The sequence below is a fragment of the Eurosta solidaginis genome, chromosome 5 (assembly GCF_040869045.1).
Source record: "Eurosta solidaginis isolate ZX-2024a chromosome 5, ASM4086904v1, whole genome shotgun sequence".
Lineage (NCBI taxonomy): Eukaryota > Metazoa > Arthropoda > Insecta > Diptera > Tephritidae > Eurosta > Eurosta solidaginis.
Window position 1 is genome coordinate 215,010,413 of NC_090323.1, and position 12,681 is coordinate 215,023,093.

At 37.4% G+C, this 12,681-nt stretch overlaps 1 pseudogene; it reads left to right on the forward strand.

Moving 5' to 3' along the window:
- LOC137254377 (uncharacterized) overlaps window positions 1-12,681 on the forward strand; it is a 101,791-nt pseudogene that overhangs the window by 83,383 nt on the left and 5,727 nt on the right.

Below are 12,681 nucleotides of genomic sequence, written 5' to 3' on the forward strand. Positions count from 1 at the left end.
CTCGCATAACACAGCATCTAAATAATTGTTAGAGTGTAAGCAGTCTCTGGAGAGAATCGGGACAGGGAGAAGCATACATCTACATTGGGTCCAGGGCATAAGGGAATAGATGGGAATGAAAAAGCAGACGAACTACCTAAAAAGGGCGCTCCGTAGACGTTCCAATTAGACTGGGCGAGATTAAGCGAAGGCCAGAGGTGCCCATTATCGGGAAAGGCGTGGATTCAAGTGCGGGGCTGTAAAGTGTCGAAGAGTATGTGTAGGTCTTACAACCTTAGACTAACAAAATTGCTTCAATCACTAAAAAGAGAGGACTGTAGATTCATGACGGGTGTTCTGACTGGTCTCTGCCTTCTGTTGTCACATGCCTTTAAATTAGGCTTGGTCAGCGATAGCAGATGTAGGAAGTGCGGGTAGGAGGAGGAAACGATCGAGCACGTTTTGTGCTCGTGCTCTGCGCTAAGACTCCAGCTATTAGGAGTGATACAGCTGTCAGATCTAGAAGCAACAAGTGGCTTAAGTCTCAGGAAGCTTCTAGAATTTGCCAAGAGGACAAAGTTATTTTATAACATAGGTCCTGGTTTTTGATAGGGTTTTTCAGTTTGGTGTTTAAAATAAACTTCTGGTAACACTACGGACTCGCTAAGTCTATGTGAAGTCCCCACGGACGGGCCAGTTCAACCTAACCTAACTTACCATGTTACTTTGTCCGTTGATCTTCTTTATACGAATTAACACACTAATCAGCGTCTGCGCCAGCATTAAACTAGACGGAATACTGGTTATTATTCACACCAATATCATACCAATTGACATACTAGTTAGTTTATGCAACAGCAACAAACCAGTTGGCGATACTACTCCGTCTATATATATGGGGAAGCCGCCAAACTTTGGTTTTTTTTGAAACATGGTATCACGCAAATATTTTTTTGTTAGGAACAATTTACCCCGGAGCTATAATGCATCGCCGTTACTCGTCTTACATAATGCTTCAAAAAGATATAGTCAAAAGATCGAGCAAAATATATAAATTGAGATTGCAATACTTAATATACATTTATTTCAACACTTCTGTACCGATTATATCGAAATTTTTAACAAAATATGGAGACATATGTTACTGTTAGCTATGTAAAATCTTTTTGATACACGAGACCCGGTTTTGGAAATATTGATAAAAATATTTATCCGGAAAACCTTAAATTTGTTTACTTATTTAAACACTTCTTAACCGATTGTGTTGAAATTTTATCAGGATGTACATACCTATATGGGGTATATTTAGGTAAAATTTTGTTGATACCCGAAACCCGGTTTTAGAGATATCGGCAAAAATATGAAACCGGGTAACCGTCAAATATTTCATACCCGTTTGTTAATTTTTGTCTCTACACCACAGTAGTATAACATCATTTGTCTCATCTTGGAATATTCGCTCAAGGAAAGTTATTGATGTTTGTACATGGGGCAAATATACGAAATTTTCGCCAAAAATTGGAAATCGTCAAAAAGTGTAGAAAAAAATTTTATTTTTTTTTTTAATTTTTGTACCAAATTTGTGTTTATTTTGATTTACTTTTAAATAAAAACTAGTTTAAAAAAAAAAAAAAAACAAAAAAAAAAATTCTGCACTTTTTGACGATTGCCAATTTTTGTCGGAAATTTCTAATATTTGCACCATGTACAAACGTCAATAACTTTCCTTGCGTGAATATTCTAAGATGAGGCGATTGATGGTATACTACAGTGGTGTAGAGAAAAAATTAAAAAACCGGGTATGAAGTGATAAAAGTAGAATTGTAGCTGTGTCCACGAAAAAACATGCTCCTGAAAAAAATTTACGCAACCAAGTGCTTCCACTTTTCTGCCTCTACCTTCAAAACTGAAAGGGGCACATTGAATTTGAAGCCCCACGTATTTTTCGTCCCTGATAGGCTATTATCGTGCATAATCCAAATTTCAATACTCAGTTGCCTCAATAAGCAAAAAACTGTCAATATTGAAAATGACAAAAAAAAAAAAGGATCGCTATTTTGATTGATGATAGTTTTGAGTATTGGAGGGGCACATTAATCTTGCTCATACTTTTAGAATCTCCGTCTCGAAAACAACATTCAGTTTGAATTCCATAGCGTTTCAGTGATGCCTCAAAATTTTATCGAAAAAATTCAAAAAAAAAAAACAAGGGTATCGCTTGAAAGGTGTAAAAATCGACGTTTTTTACGTTTCGAAGTTCTGCAAAAACTTTCTATCAACTTTCTTCATTTTTAAAATTATCAGATCGGATATTCAAAAGGTCAAACTTAATGCCGTTGTACTTTTTTCTGGCCTCGAGTTTTTTGCCCGTGTGTAAAACCCGAGTATCCAAAAAAGTAATAGTTTTTGGGATTTGCCCATATACTATACATCAGGGTAATACAAGGTGACATGCTCGTTGATCTAGGCATCACTTGACTGCTTTTTCATATACTAGTGTGTACATCTATCTCGGGCATATTCAACTAACCTTTACGAACAGGGAGACACGCGTGTTTTGCTTGACAGTCTGGGACCGTATCAAGTTATACGATCAAGTATCGAAAAAAGCAATTTCACTTAAACAATAAATCGGAAAATATCAAAAAATTTCTGAAAATGATATTAAGTTATGGATCCCAAGAACACTGGTAGTGGTTTCACATATTTTTTTTACCCGATTAACCATTTCAAAGCTATATCGATTTAAAAAATTGATTTCAATCACTGAACTTATAACACGATATGGTCCCTGCTTTGCTCATTGATAACAGCGTTCACTGGTTGAGACTTAGCAAAGAAGTTTGCCGACTTAATGTGGATTAGGCTGAGGGCCTCCTTAAGTTTATCTTGATCAACCGACTGGGTTTTTATGTTGCCATTTCTCATCGTTGTGCTTACGAAGATGATTCCTTATACATCTGGCAGGTGAGTATAGATCAAGCAGTTGTTTGCTGGGATGCCCCGTTTTGTGACAGTTCACCAAAACGGTATATTCAGAATTTCATTATACTCCTTTAAGTTGAGCTCTTTTGCCTAAATGTGTAGAGGTGTTTAGAGCTCATAACAAGACATCCCGTGGCAGTTCTGATTACAGTATTTTTCCACGCCTGCAGCTTTTCCACTGTGTATTTTTAAGACCAATTGACCAGAATGGCGACGGGTAGAACGTGAGCAACCGGCCAATTGATTTGTTAGTTATTAGGGGCCTTTCTTTATCTTTCCTTCAAGTCCTGCTGGCAAGCGACTTGAGGACTTTTGTTGCAGCTTTGTACATTAGATATTATTTCTGAAGCATGCGCCTTTAAATTAAGAGTGTTATTGAACGTTATCCTTAAGATCTTTAGGTGCTTCACAGTCGGCAGTGTCCATGGGGTTGGACATGAATGTCTAATAATTACGTGCTCCTTTGCTTCCACGTAGTAAACAGAATGGCTTTTGATTTGGGTGGTGACAGCACCAGGTCGCGCGACGTGAAGAAACCATAAATCTCGGGCCTTAACTTATTAGTTTAGAAACTAATTCGTCTGTTGAAGTGTCACGTCCGGTTTACATTATCTGCATGACGCCGTCGGCATAGGAGATGAAACTAATTCCTTTAAATGAGTAAGGCAGCTTTGATTTGTAAAAGATAAACAGAATTGGACATTGGACTTTGGATAGCAGCCATTCTTTAGTAATCTCTTCCCAAGGCAGCCGGGGCGACTCGGGATTTTTCCCGACCTAGGGCTGTCATTTCAGTGTAACCCCACTTAATTTGTTATAACCCCCCACTTCTTTAATCTTCCTAGGTTTGAAGTTACGTTCCTAAACTGAAAGCGCTACGTAGTAGGCACTTAAGGTTTACAAATCTATCCTTTACTGTTCATTACTCAGTGGCGTATTCAAAAACTAATAAACCAATAAATTCGCAGGTTTAATATATCATCTATAAGTAGACTCAATAACATATTTAATAATAATATGATTATAATACATTAGTAAAACTAATATCTACATATGTGCAAATTTTCCTTGCCTTTGAAATAAATATGTATGTCAATGATATCATCAAAATTTATAATTCAAGTTTTTCTCTTTCTAAACCAAATAATGTTAGGTAACTTGGGCGACCTTGCCTCATCGTTGACCATAAATATGTCAAAATAAGTTTTAATTTGCTGCATGAACGTTCGCAACTTGTCAAGGGTATTTGAGGTAACACTCGCAAGTTCGGAAAAACATCTGCTCCATACGAGATTATAAAAATAAGTAATTCTAACAGAGGTTTAGATTCAATTTCTTTTCTACTGTGGAGCAATATTTTGTAGTCACATATTTCGATAAAAAGTTCTGTTCCATCGTAATTAGTATTATAAAATTCACCCAAGCTCTTTCAATTTCTTTATAAGTCGTTATTATCCATGTTTCACTAATTTCCAACGTATAAAAAATCCAAATGTAAAAATAGGGTCATTTAGTAGTGTAAATTTTGTACGTATTTGTTGTTGGAAACGATCAAGAATATTTTTCATAACACGATAAATGTCACATTCTGCGGAAAGACTCTAGCCGATTCTCCTAGCATTTAGCGGCGCCTTGTTACACGTTCCATTATATACATAACCCATTTTTCGCAAAAATAGTTCGCTTTTTCTTTGCTTCTTCACAGAAAGTGTCTCGAATTTCAGATATTTCAGACGCTAATTATTTAAGATCATGATATGCTTCTCTAAAATTCATCCCGTGATCTTGTAATCTGAGCTGCATACGATCAATCCTCTTAAGATTTCATACCAAAAATGAACTAATATTATGAAACTAAAATTTAGTATATTTTTCAACGGAACTGTAGCTATGCTTCTGGTGTTACTTGTGATAATTGTTCTAAGTGTTCCATCGATGATAACGCTAACCGCTTGTATTCTGGCACTCCATCGTGTTTCAGATTCACAGAGTTTCACAGTTTTTGGTCAAGCATTTTTTAGTAGTTCCCACTGTAACGTTGAACGTGAGAAAAAATGATATATGCTGTCAATTATTCCACAACCTTTTGCAAGTGTTCCGGATATATGCATGTAATTTTTAGTATAGAAAAATTGTTTCCAGAAATTTATATTTTCCAGAAATCAGTTATAAAAAAATACAAATTATCTTTTGCGGACTATCAAAACCATCAAAACTCATCATCAAAGTTGTATCATACGTTAGTGAAGTGCCAAACCTAATTTTGGTTACTTTCCCTGCCGTGATGTAAAGAACGCTAGTAAAACTAATTATTTGTGCAAAAAACATAGATTGCATACAACAATACAATATGGTTTAACTAATATTTGCGACTCAGTGGATGCTAACTATTTTTGAAAGGCCTCAATTGAACCAGCTCACATGCGTCGGAGACCCTCCTTTGATTTCTACGACTGTTTAAATTTTTTAAATCGATGGTCGGTAGGAAATGAATATCAAGCCGATTTTGATTTTGAAGCTCAACAATATAAGGTGGTGGTATGCCTTGTTTTAACGATTGGCTTACAAATCACTTGAACACCTGTTCATAACTGGTAAGATAATTATTTTTTTTTTGCAGAAAGGGAGCAGTAAAGGTGATTTCCGCATCGCATATTAGCTCAAAATGGGCATGTGCATTGAAATAATTTTAAGCTGCGTTCAAAAGAGATGTGGTCAGACTTCGATGAGAGAAGACCAAGGAAAAAGGATATCTTGAAACAACACCAATAGATTTATAAAGTTTCAAAAAATGGGTATTCCGCATATTGGCTACAGTCAAAGCTGCAAAGACAAAACTAGCTAAAGCACATATAAAATATCTTTCTTGGAAAAGACTTGAAATCATAAATCCAAAAATATCTAATTTATCTATCCACTGTGGGTGAGTGTAGCATCAATCCTGATTAGCATAGCTAGCCGCCGTGGTGTGGTGAACGCACTTTTCCGCTTACCACACCGAAGATCCTGAGTTCACGCTCCGGGCAAAGCAACATCAAAATTTTAGAAAAACGTTTTTTGAATTAGAAGAAAATCTATCTAACGGGGTCGTCTCTAGGCAATGTTTGGCAAGCAGTGCGAGTGTACTTCTTCCATGAAAAGCTCTGCATTGCAGATGCCGTTCGGATTGGGTGTAAAACAAGGTCCTGTCCCGCCAATTTGCAAAAAAAAAATTAAAAAGGAGCACGGTTTTATATTTATAGCTTTTAAATTGCAGTTTGAGTTACCCGAGTAAAAGCCATTGTAACCTTCTACAAGATTAATTAGTCTTTTTTATCGAATATCACTTTTTAAATATGAACCACCCTAATGTGTATAATGCAGTGCATTTCTCATTTAACAAAGGCAAACTGTGAACTACGAATGAATGGAATAATTGCTGTTACTATTTGCGCGTTCTACTGATTTTGTTGATTTCGCAGCAGTTAGTAGCCCTGGGGAAACGTTCATTTGGTAGCATAGGAGTGCTCCTACCGAGAGGGTGAGCATATTGGAAAATAGAAAATATTGAAATTAAAGCTAGAAAGAACTGTAATTGAAAACCACGTAGAGTCTTTACTCAAACTGTATAAATATGGCTTAGGAACACTAAATTAAATATAGTGAATAAGTTCAATGTAAATTATCAAATGAAATTTGTTGCAGCTTCAAAATAAGGTTTCTATTTCTTGGCCTGGCTAAAGTTGCATGTTAAACAAGTGGATATTGCAGTGAGCGTCAACAAGGTGAAGTTTTTCGTTAAAGAAAGAATTGGTGATTTTTCTTTTTATGTTAAGTTAGGTAAGGTTAAAGTGACCACATCACCGCCAAAACTCAACTAGGCTATTGTGGCTCGTTGTGATACCACGAAGAACACCTGGTTTATTTTCTGTGAATTCGGTTCATACACCAATTAAGCAAAACCAGTGCGTTTGGAAAATATAGCACAGAATTTCGTTTATATTTGCGGATACTAGCTCCGCAAAACACCCACAAGAAGTACCTGTCGGTAACTGGTATTCGACCGGACAGGCGGGGCATTTGTTTGCAGGCCCATATGAGCCCTATGGTCGTTCATCACCTGTTATTTTACCAACTAATGGGCTAATAGATAGGCGATTCAGAAGTACGAACTATTGTGATTTCTTTTCGTCCAGCTTTGACGAGATTTGCCAAGACATCCTACATGTTGGTTCCATGGCCCATATCGCGTTTGCTTGCTCCGTTAACTCATATTTCAGTAAGTGCTTGAAAGTATTTAGATGGAGATTCACCTAGCCAGCAGTTGTGATTGTTTGCAAGCAGGTGCCTTCTCTAGCTAGCTCATCAGCAGCGAAGTTTCCCGAAATGCTACTGTGACCTGGCGTCTAGATAAAATATATAACTCTTGCAAAAAGACATTGTTTTGATAGAATGCGCTATAGTTTTTAATTTATTACACCATTCCAAGAAGGTCAAAGGATTGCTGATAAAAAACTTATTTTTTTTTTCAGAGTGACCAATGACAGTGACCATCCTGACAGGACACAGCTTAACGATCGAGCACCTTCGGCGCCTGCATGCTGAGCTTGCCAGGCCACGCCGCCAGCTATTAAGAGTAAAACTGTTATCACAATTGGAATAAGCAAGTAGCATAGAGCCTATAAAGCTTCTAGTATTTGCTACGAGGACGGAGTTATTTTATGTGATAGGTCCTGGTTTTTAATTGAGTTTTTCCGATTGCTCAACCTTACCTGAACCATTTACGAAATATCACGCTATATGGGTTGTCGTTTTGTAACCCTGGAATGTGTTTGTATGACATGGGTTTCAAATGGAAGGTATTAAAAAGTATTTTAAAAGGGAGTGGGCCTTAGTGCTATAGGTGGACGCCTTTTCGAGATATCGCCATAAAGATGGACCAGGGGTGACTCTAGAATGCGTTTGTACAATATGGGTATCAAATGAAAGGTGTTAATGATTATTTAAAACGTAGTGGCCTTAGTTCTATAGGTGGACGCCTTTTTGAAACATCGCCATAAGGGTGGACCAAATTAAAGGTAGGCAGGTGAAATGGCTGAGAATCTGGTCGCCCAGGCAGCTATTTAAAACCGTTTTGATGTCATGTAACTCATCTAAAAACCTACGGAATGCTACAGTCAATGTATTGCAACCAGCCAGAGTTGTTGATAAAAATAAGAATATTCGAGATTGCTATCACAGATAACCTTCCGAGGTCTTCTAGAAATGGGGTTCCACGGAACCTTAGTCGGGCTCTAGCTAGAGCTGGGAATTTACACATAAAGTGTTTTCTGTGTCCATGGCATTTGGATCTTTGCAGCTTCGGAAGAAATCATTATACGGAATGCCCATCTTTTCCAAATGTGTACCTACTGCCCATTGTCCAGTGCAGGCTGCTATCAGTTTGCGTGTGTTAACTCTGGATTTGTTCAGAAGACTTCTCGTCCTATTTCCATAATAGTTTGGCCAATGAATTTTGGTATCGCAAAGGTGGTGATATTGTTCCACTTTGTTTTTGCTTTCTTCAAGTTGAAGCTTTGGATATTCCCCTTGGCTAATGGTAAGGGTATGCCTACTTCGACACTGGTTATTTCCTCGTTCATCTCCGATGAGCCCCTACGTGCTAGTTCGTCAGCCTTCTCTTTACCCTTTATCCCCCTATTACCCGGGATCCAGATTCCAAATTAAAGATATTAATGAGGGTTTTAAAAGGGAGTGGCCGTTAGTTGTATATGTGAAGGCGTTTTCGAAATATCGACCAAAATGTGGACCAGGGTGACTCAGAACATCATCTGTCGGGTATCGCTAATTTATTTATATTTGCAATACAACGAAGAGTATTCCTGCCAAGATTCCAAGGGCGTTTGATTTCGCCCTGCAACACTTTTTCATTTTCTTCTACTTAATACGGTAGGCGCCACACCCATTTTACAAAGTTTTTTCTAAAGTTATATTTTGCGTCAATAAACCAATCCAGAAACATGGTAATTTCATCTCTTTTTACATATTTGGTATAGAATTATTGCATTTTTTCCATTTTTCGTAATTTTCGATATCGAAAAAGTGGGCGTGGTCATAGTCGAATCTCGGAAATTTTTTATACCAAGATAAAGTGAGCTCAGATAAGTACGTGAGCAAAGTTTAGTAAAGATATATCGCTTTTTGCTCAAGTTATCGTGCTAGCGGCCTAGCGGAAGGACAGACAGATGACTATGTATAAAAAATGAGCGTGGCTTCACAGATATCGCCCATTTCCGCAGAAAACAGCTATCGTCATAAAATCAATGCTCCTACCAAATTTCACAAGGATTAGTAAATTTTTTTTGACTTATGGCATTAAAAGTATTCTAGACGAATTAAATGAAAAAGGACGGAGCCACGCCCATTTTGAAATTTTCTTTTATTTTTGTATTTTGTTATACCATATCATTATTGGAGTTAAATGTGCACATAATTTACTTATATGCTGTAAAGATATTAAATTTTATGTTAAAATTTTACTTAAAAAAAATTTTTTTTTAAAAGTGGGCGTGTTCGTAATCCGATTTTGCTAATTTTTACTTAGCATACATACGGTAATAGGAGTAACGTTCTTGCTATATCTCATCATCATATCTTCAACGACTGCCAAATTACAGCTTGAAAACTTTGAAATTACCTTCTTTTAAAAGTGGGTGGTGCCACGCCCATTGTCCAAAATTTTACTAATTTTCTATTCTGCGTCATAAGGTCTACCCACCTACCTAGTTTCATCGCTTTAGCCGTCTTTGGTACTAAATTATCGCACTTTTTCTGTTTTTCGAAATTTTCGATATCGAAAAAGTGGGCGTGGTTATTGTACGATTTCGTTCATCTTAAATAGCGATCTGAGATGAGTACCCGGGAACCTACATACCAAATTTTATCAAGGTGCCTCAAAATTTACTCAAGTTATCGTCTTTACGAACGGACGGGCATGGCTAAATGAATTTCTTTTTTCGCCCAGATCATTTTGATATATAGAAGTCTATATCTATCTCGCTAGTTTATGCCGTTACGGATTACCGTTATGCGAACAAAGTTAATATACTCTGTGGGCTCTGCTCAGCCGAGTATAAAAATTAAGCAAAATGTCCAATTAGCGTCCAACAGGCGGCCACCGTGGTGTGATGGTAGCGTGCTCCGCCCACCACACCGTATGCCCTGGGTTCACACCCCGGGCAAAGCAACATCAAAATTTTAGAAATAAGGTTTTTCAATTAGAAGAAAATTTTTCTAAGCGGGGTCGTCCCTCGGCAGTGTTTGGCAAGCGCTCCGGGTGTATTTCTGCCATGAAAAGCTCTCAGTGAAAACTCATCTGCCTTGCAGATGCGTTCGGAGTCGGCATAAAACATGTAGGTCCCGTCCGGCCGATTTGTAGGGAAAATCAATAGGAGCACGACGCAAATTGGAAGAGAAGCTCGGCCTTAGATTTCTTCGGAGGTTATCGCGCCTTACATTTTTTTTTTTAAAACGTCCAATTTCAGAGTTTGTTTGAAGGACCTTGGAATTTTATAATTGGTTCAAAAACGCTCTGAGATATGGCGTTCTTTAAATAAAATCTTTGTTAAAGCGCTTGTGAAAAAAAAAAAATTCATAAAACAATTTCACTCAAAGATAAATATGGAGCTCTTAGAAAATGTTAAATAAATAAAAAGTAAAAATGATAACAAATTTCTCTTATGAGTACCAGTAGCTACCATTTTATTTCCGATTAACCATTTCAGAAATACTGCGATTTAAAAAATTCATTTCGATCACAGATCTTTTAACACGATACGGACCCTGATATTGAGATGGTGGGGTGGTATGAGACTCAGTCGTCAAAAGATCAAAATTTATCCAATTTTATTCACTAATTACGGATAAAAGATAATGCACTGTATAATTTAGAGTTGGCGATTTACGGGCAGTACTCATTCGCGGGTTCACTTAATGAAAAAGCTTTCCAGGCAAGATGGGTAGAGAATGTCTTGATCTGCAACTTTTAAAAGGACGATAAATGCAGAAAATGCTTAGAAGATCAGGTATTTGGGAGAATAATTTTTGTGTCATTTGATCTTCATAATCTGAGAAGTGGCTCGCGTTCCAAGCTGGGGTGTGTGCACTCCGCCATAGTACCGTTTGGTGAAACTGGGTTCAAAATTTGTTCTGCTGGCTTTGAAATTAAATTGCAATTGCAAAACAAAAACAAAGCAAAGGCCCCAACAGTATATGTCTTTGCATTGGTCCTGAGCTGGTGCCACTTTAAAATAAGGCACGTTGAAACTGTTCTGTCACAATAAGCGTTAACCAAATAAGGAAAGCTAGGTTCGGGTGTAACCGAGCATTACATGCACAGCTGCAAAATTACAGCTTGCAAAACTTTTAAATTACCTTCTTTTATAATTGGGCGGTGATACACCTATTGCCTAGAATTTTACAATTTTTCTATTCTGAGTCATAAAGTCAACCCACCTACCAAGTTTCTTTGCTTTATCCGTCTTGGGTAATGAATTGTCGCACTTTTTCGGTTTTTTCGAAATTTTCGATATCGAAAAAGTGGGCGTGGTTATAGTCCGATTTCGTTTATTTTAAATAGCGATCTGAGATGAGTGCCATGGAACTTACATACCAAATTTCATTAAGATACCTAAAAATTTACTCAAGTTATCGTGTTTAAGGGCAGACGGACGGACATGGTTAAATGAATTTCTTTTTTCGCCCATATCATTTTGATATATAGAAGTCTATATCTATCTCGATTAGTTTATGCCATTACGGGGTACCGCTATGCGAATAAAATTAATATACTCTGTGAGCTCTGCTCAGCTGAGTATAAAAATTTACCATTTGATTTTTTGTTATAAGGAAAAACAAAAATAACAAGCAGAGGCGGGACTGTTTTCAACAGCGCCAACAACCTTATACCTTTCATGAATAGAATTCGTTATGATCATCCGATTCGTAATATCTGAATAATCGGCTGTATTAAATAAAAGCTAGCCCTATACAAGCAATATAGTATAAAAAATAAAAACAAAGTACAACAGCAGCCTGCGCAGGTGCACTCAGGCCGTGTCCAAGTGACGCGTTAAATGTTATCCTTAACCAGCTGCCACTGCAACAACTCATACGCCTTTCAGCTACCAACTATGTCATCAGATTCAAGGAATCGAATTGTTGGTTCGCGAGGCAGTATGGTCACAATGGTGTCCTTAAAAAGTTACCTAATGAAGATTCCACAACAGATTACCCTTCACTTACATTGAATTTTGACAAGAATTTTAAGGTGAGGATACCCTCGAAAAAAGATTCATCAGCCGACATTTTGTGTGAGGAGGCTGTCACCGCTCTATTCACTGCCGGGTCCAAAATGGACTGGGTTATTGGTATAGTGTTCCAAACAGCTGGAAGTTGCAGTCTCAGTCCGTCTTCCGAACTCTGCTAGTATCTTTCAAGTAGAGCTACAAGGAATAACTCAGGGCGTTGGAGACCCCACTTGCCTCCTCTCTCGATAACTGTACGAAAATACTGGACAATGTAGCAAACTCAGTAACCATTTCTCTAACATATACCAGGACACAGGTATATAAATGGCATTGAAAACGCCCCTGAACTGGTAAAGGTAGGTGTATTTTTAGACATCACTCAGAAAGTCAGGATACATCGACCACTTACATCAATAAAAAATGATATTTG